The sequence below is a fragment of the Cyanistes caeruleus genome, chromosome 2 (assembly GCF_971803275.1).
Source record: "Cyanistes caeruleus chromosome 2, bCyaCae1.hap1.1, whole genome shotgun sequence".
NCBI classification, from domain to species: domain Eukaryota; kingdom Metazoa; phylum Chordata; class Aves; order Passeriformes; family Paridae; genus Cyanistes; species Cyanistes caeruleus.
In genome coordinates this window covers 50565540-50572775 of record NC_141702.1, presented here as the reverse complement: position 1 = coordinate 50572775, position 7236 = coordinate 50565540, and the positions used below count along the sequence as shown (strand labels likewise).

At 41.2% G+C, this 7236-nt stretch overlaps 1 long non-coding RNA gene across 1 annotated transcript in view; it reads left to right on the top strand.

The window, feature by feature from the left end:
* Positions 1 to 614: 614 nt before the first annotated feature.
* The window catches only part of LOC111927196 (uncharacterized), a 52885-nt gene continuing 46263 nt past the window's right edge, over positions 615 to 7236 (top strand). The window contains exon 1 of the long non-coding RNA XR_002863431.2: positions 615 to 789. This is a non-coding gene — a long non-coding RNA (uncharacterized LOC111927196). The remainder of the gene's footprint in view (positions 790 to 7236) is intronic.

The following is a 7236-nucleotide window of genomic DNA, read 5'->3' as shown; positions in this document are numbered from 1 at the left end:
GAAATCAATTGAAAAGGGTATACAAAGCTCTACAGCTTTCAAACACTGCAGCTGGAATAAAGATCAACATGCAAAAGATTGCATAAACGATTTTTAAAGTATTTTTTACAGCTGAGTGCTTTCAATATGCCAGTGCTGTGGAGCTAATCTGCATATAAAACATGTTGGATAGTCCAGTACTGCATATCAGTTCATAAATAATAACAGTAAGCATTACAGCTATAGGAACAGGGTACTCTTTTTCTCCTGTGGAGGGTCAGATGAATCATAGGAGTAAAAGCTTCATTGTTTGTGGTTTGAACTTTTAGTCAAATCCTCTACCACTGAGATCAGAAGAAGTTTTGTCTGTTTTTGGGAGAACTAAATGTCAAAAAGATTAAAAGAAAAAAAAAAAGATATCTGCAGTCCTTATTTTCTGTCTAGTGTTTTATAGATTTTTGATTGAGGTTATGATGCTGTCACAAAAAAAAAAACAACAAAAAAAAACCCAGCCAGCATATAGAAATACATTTATATTATTCTTAGGCATCTTTCCTGTGGGTTGCAAAAATTTGGTTTTGTTTTCTCTACGTGCCTCGGCACTTCTCGTTCCATCTGGAAGCGGAGATCAAAGCGCTGCAGTCCCACAAGCAAGCGAGCAAGCATTTGTCTCTTGAGCTGCACAAGGAAGCACTGGAAGGCTGACAAAGAATCGTGCTGCTGCAGGGCAGGGGCCAGAGCGCCGCAGAGATGCGTCGCTCCAGATTGCTTCAAGGGGCACCGGATCACGTTTTGGAGCACGATGTTTAGGTGAGCTGCACAAACCTACCTGGACTGCTTATGGACTGGTTTTGTACTTCACCATAGTACATATGTTTTAGAAGGAGGGGCCCCTTTTCAAGCAATCTATTATAGTAATCAGACAGAAAGCAGAGGAGAAGCTCATTCAAGTTAACTGGCAACATGCTGTGTGCATTATGAGACCTCACTTTCAGTAGACTCATAAATTCCAAAGTATTTTGAATGGGACTGTGTTGAAGAACAAAGCAAAATGGGCTGTGTTTAAGCATGATTCTATTCCTGTTCTTCCCTTCTCAGAAGCTTGGTAACTTCTGAATTAGAGTAATTACTATAGCTTCTGGTTTGCTGCAGTTAGTCCCTGTCCTGCTTTTCAACATGGTGTTGAAAAGGTGAGGTCAGAAAGATCCACATGTGTAACTGTCCACATCACCCTGAGTGTCTTTGTACATGTATGTCTAGCTATAGATATGAGTTTGTCTTTACAGAAGGGACCAAATATGAATGCCCCTTTGATTGTTTTTCAGGAACTCTTCAGAAAATGTTTTAAATAGGTACTTAGCTGAACTTGCACATTAGTTTGTGCTCAGGAATACAAATTACATACAGTTAGCACTACTGTTGTCGCTCTCTTTTTAAAGGTATAAAGAAATGTGAGATATAAGATGTGGGTGCCAAATTATAGTTTAAGAGTCAATCAAAAATTTATCTAATCAGATAATTTCAATTCTCTTGCTACAGATGCAAAGATAAAACACAAAATTTCACCTGATAGGAAAAGAGAGAACTGCATGAAAACCAGCTTTTTTGGTTCATTTGGCGTTTGGATTGAAGTTACAACTGTGAACTGAACTAACAGTTTGCAGCTGCCAAAAGGGGGAAGTCTTGCTCTCTGCACTTCCCTGCTTGAGCCTTTCTTTCCTTAGCCAGCAGTCAGCCAGCCCTGCAGACAGTGCTGGCATCCCTCTGACCAGGAGAGAAGCTAGCTTAATCCCTGCCAAAAAAATTTTTGTTTTTCTTTGAGAAGGGGAGGCCAGTGCTTTTTTTACCCCCTTTTTATTTTTATTTTTTTTTGGCCCTTCTAGGGAGTCCAATGAGCTTCCTTGGATGGCAGAGAAGTGTCAAAACTGGCTGCTGGGTAGAGGGGAGCTGAGAAGATGGGGATGAGCAGAGTAGATGGATACAAGGGAAGCTAGGGTTTCCTCCCCTTCTGTGGTGCAGAACCATGAATTCCACTTTGGCTGTTTGGAGAAATCATAATCTCACAGCACAAAGTGATCAAAACAAACAGTTTCATTTTGGCTCATCCAAACCCCAGTTTTTGCACCAAGACAAATTATTAAAGTCAGATCTCTAAAATATTTATTTTACATAAGAAAGACACTGAAATGATTTTTAAGTTTTTATTTTTGAATGAAATGAATACAGAGTTTCAGATGAAACATCCTCTAGAAATGTAACATTTGAGTTCAAATGAATCATCTGGTACGTGCACATGTGAGATTTCAAAGAAATTGCAGGGTGTTGCAGGGGCTTTTGAGATCTTTGTAACATTTACTTTTCTCTCCTCTGCTGTTGTCCCTCCTCTACTGTTCTCTCTCCTCTGATTCATTTGAATATGAAGCTGGGTCCTGGATGAAGGCTAGCTTATGAAGTCCAGCTAAGAGTTAGTCTCTTTCCAGATAAAACAGAGCTTAAGTATCTGCTGATCTTGACTGACTGTATAGATCTAAAATTACTCCAATGAAATTGGTCAGCTGAAAGATCTGGCTATCCTGATTCTTCTCTGTAGAATGGTAACTTGGACAAACCCCTCAGGACCAATCCCTCTCTGTACTGGATGTGATACAAGTATGTAATGATGGGTATGAAAACTCATGACTGCATTTCTGTGAATTTTGGCTGCTTGTAGTGAATGTCTACACTCAAAAAAATTGGATTAAAAAAGAAGTTAATCCAATCTCCAGACTTACCTGTAGCCTGATACAAAAAGAACAAAACTGAACTGAAGAGATTCTCAGTGGGGCGTGTTGTATTAAATTCAAATTGGTGTTGGCTGAGACCTTCTGGCCCTGAGCTCTGGCACAGAGAAACTGTACCCTGCCACCAGACAGGGTCTCTGTAGAGGGGTGGGGGAAGGAAGCAAGTGAAGACGTGGGACTAAAAACATTTTTACATTGTTTTGAAACTGAAGTGAGGTGATTATTAAGTTTTCCATGAGTCATTTGGCATTACTAACACAAAATTTTATATAGCACTTTACTCTTTAGTTTACCCTTTCTTACTCTTCCATACCAAATATTCTGTTTCAAGCAAAATGGGTCATTTTACTCAAAAACGGATACCACCAGTAGATTGACATGCTAATCCTGGCAGCTCTTCCTCTTGGAAGGCTGGCTGAGATTGCATGCCACGAGAGCAAGGATTACAGCTTACCCCCACAGCCGTGGCAGAGCTCAGGGCTCACAAAGGCAGGGAAGGCAGGGAGCTGCCTGTCACAGAGCAAACCTCCACCACTTCTGGTGATGGTGGCTCTGCCACCCTGCAGTGACAGCACCCAGCAGGAGCAGCATAGGTACTGCCACTTACTCTCTGTCACTGCTACTGCTGAAGAGCCTTTTGTGGTTCAGTGTGGACATACTATTTTCCCTAGCTTAGATAACTACAGGTATTTCCCTTTTTTTTTTCCCTCAGAACATCTCTGTCTCTTTCTCAAAGCTGGCTGTTTGGATGCTGTAGCACTGCTGTCTTCCAATTATGCAATCTCCCTTGTCAGGAAAGGGTTTTAGCAAGGCTCCATGAGTGATTCCATATCCTTTTCCTACTCCCAGGCTGTGAACATCTCTTTCTTCCTGCTATCTGACCAGACCTTTACAGCATAAGTCATCTCTGCTCTCCCAGATGCAGAGCCTCACTAGACAGAAGCCTCCAGTGCTTGCTCCAGAAGAGGTTTCTGCCTTCTTCCTAATTCTAGCCTCCTAAGGATAATGCCCAATGGCCCTGATTGCCATCTCCTTTATCTTCTTAGATCTCACAGCTGGGAAAAAGGTGGGAGAATATTGTGAACATGATAAGACAGGGAATTTCAGTCCAAATACATCCAGATGAGGCTGTGCAGAGCTTGAATGGCAGCAAGACCTATAGTCCAGTCTGTCTGTTTATGGATGATAGCTAAAGGAACAGTGATTCTTAAGTTCTCCTTAAGGTCTGAGTACATAAGGGAGCATTTAAGAAGTGCAGAAAATGTCCTAGTCTGTTTTAAAGCACCAAATGTAATTGGAAATGACAAGTTTTTGTGGATCATCTTTGGATGGTGTAAAACCTCTTGAAGTAAAGAGATTGTGTATTACTTTGGATAACCAAACTACTGTCACCATATGAGCTGGTGTACTGGGCTGAGCTAATTAATTTTCTTCATAGCAGTCTGTATGGTGCTAAGTTTTTGATTTGTGACTCAAAGAACATTCTTAACACACATTTTCTGCTGTTAGTGAACAGTGTTTGCACAGTACCAAGGTCTTCTCCGTTTCTCCTGCCAGTAAGTAGGCTCGAGGTGGGCAAGAGATTGGGAAGAGACAGTCAGACAGCTGACTCCAAGGGAATATTCTCTACCATCTAACACCATGCTCAAGAACAAAACTGGGAGAGAGTTTATCAATGGCTGCTATTGAGGGAGGTGGTGAGCAGTTGCTTTTCATTCTTTGGTTTTCCCTTTTTTGATTTTTTTTTTTTTCTTTAACACATTAAAATATCTTTATTTCAACCCACATGTTTTCTCACTTTTACCTTTCTGATTCTGTTTCCCTTACCTGGCTGCCAAGGTTCACACACAACAGCTGGGTAATGAGTTCTTACCTTGAATACAACTTCCTACAAATGTCTATGCTTTTGTTACTGAGACTAGACTGTGACTTGGCTCCAACAAAGGCAGGGATGTGCTGGTGGGAGAATACCTGATATATGGGGAAAAGGTTCAAAAGAAGCAAAAACTGTTTTAATACATTCACTCTTTTCACTGCATAAACGGAACTGGAGCCATCAGGATAAAAAGGAAGTTCTGATGGGGGAAAAGGCAACAGAGGAAAAAGCAGGCATATGAGAGAAAGGCAAAGCAAAGTAATGCAAAGTTTCTCTGGGGAGCTATAGGTTGACCTGTAAATTTCTGAATGACAATTTCAGAGTTAAAGATAAAGAGGGAGTCTCTAGTGGTTCATTGCCTTGAGAAAGAAATTCTGATGCCTCTTTCATTGCACAATGGAGACCAAATAAATCTGTAAGTATGCCTTATGCAGGACAACAGGCCACTAACAAAAATCAAGCATCAAAGAATTTCCTCGCAACGACACTGGCTGTGAATGGATCTGTGGTAGGTCATCTTTCCTGCTCAACACAGCCATTTGCTAAGAACTGGATGCTGGGCGGTGGCTGCAGGCTCTTCATGCTTTAGATGTAACCAGGCTCACTAATTAACTTGCCCAGCAGTTTGCTGCCACAACTGAGCTTGGAAAATGAAGCATTTACTCATTTAAGCAGTGCTTAGGGAGCACTATCTGCTGATGATTCCACCTGCCAGGGAGTGACACTTGTATGCCAGCAGAAGAATGGAATTCACAGAAATTTTGCAGCTTCTGTCAAAGCTGTTTTTCTCTTTTCTGACAAGCTGCTTTTCCTCCCATCCACATTCTCTGCACAGTTGCTTCTCAAACTAGGCCCCCAACAAGGTATTGTTTGAAAGGGATAAACATAACAGGGCTGGATTGTTAAACATTTGTCAAGTGTTTGTGATATTTCACAGCTGGCATATAAAATACCTTGTGGAAGGACCAGGCTTAAACCTTGTTAGCAGTCCTCTGCGGAGTGAAAAACCCCTTTTTGTTCTGAATTTGGCTTCCTCTTTTTGGTCACAGGAAGATAAAATCACAGACACTCAGGGAAGGTAATTTGTCATTTTTCTCCTCCTTCATCCACACTCTTTTTTAACACTTGACCTTTTCCCAAAATGCACATACTCATTCTTCAGCATCTCTCCCATCCACTCCTGCTCTCACTCTGATCCAGGAAAGGGCTCAGATCACAGTAAGGCGCTCTGAAGGACAAACCCAAGTGTGGTCAAAAGAAATGAAGGTCTCCAGCTGCTCTCAGCTGAGAGTTCTCCTCAGTTTTGGCATTGCACCAGTGTTGACTTTGAAATATAGATAAGGCTTTGTTTCCTTTTGATTTGTCTCTATTTCTTCAACATCAGCACTGGCAGATGCATGCTATGCTTAGTTCCCCCTCCTGTCACCAATTCACTCATATGGATTGTACCTAACAGTCCACAGTACATCACTTCAGCAGAGGACAGATGCTGCTACTGGCTTTGTTCCTCTCCTACACCTTTTCCTTCATTGGGAGTAATAAAATTCCTGATAAATTGAGCAGCCCATTTCCTCCTGTCCTCAGTGGTTGTAGTTATCAGCTCCAAGTGCACATTGCAAGGTAGCAGGTATTCCAAGAGCTTTTACTCCTTTGCAAGAACTGCGTTTACTGATCAGACAAAATCCCTTATTTTACTCTGTTTTTTGTGGGCCAAGAACAGTTTGTTCCTAAGTCTTCTCCTGTGTTTACAATTTGATAAGACAGAATATTAGATGGTCAAAAAAGGTAGTTTCCTATGTGCTCATGTTTCCAAATAGCTGGCACATGGTGAGCCCTCTGCCAAAGTGTGCCTACTAGCCTGTTAACAAAATGAATCATGAATATGAGTGACTTGCGAATCAAATATTTATGGTGGACCTGAAACAAGAATGTCCAGGCCTACTGCCATGCAGAAAAAAACTGCAAAGCTATTTTTTGTTGTTTTGTTTTGTTTTTTTAAGTTTTCATGACTGAAAGCCCAAAAACATACAGTAATTTAACGTTTGGGATTTGGCATGAGATCATGAACACCATGAAGGTTTCTTCATAGTTTAGAAGTAGTAGCAGCAGGAATGCTGCAGAGCGAGTGATTTCCTTCTTCTCAGCATGCCTGCTATTAATGTCTATAAAAATCTCTGAAAAAACTGCAAGGAGATAAACCTAATTTTGCTTCCTTCTACCCTTCTGTTTTTCAAGCTGGGCAGGAATCTTGTGGTATTTTCAGTGGAAATGCTGAGAGACAAGTGCTTTCAGAGGGATTTCCATCAGCCTCCCAAGGACAGGAACATTTCTCTGGCTGCTTATCAACAGAGAAAATAAATCCTAATATCAGTGCCAGTCAAAGTACTTGGAATGGAGCTACATTAATCCAAGAATCTGTGTTAGAGGGGGATGGAACTGACACCAGATGGATTTGCTCACTATTAGCACTTGTTTGCTATTCTTGACAACACAAAGAAGGCAGGGGTTATGTACATAAAAAGTCTAAATTGCTGTTCATTTGGACTACACGATCTTCCCTCTTTCATTCAGCAAAACAGGCTTTCTTCTGCTGCTTCTCTG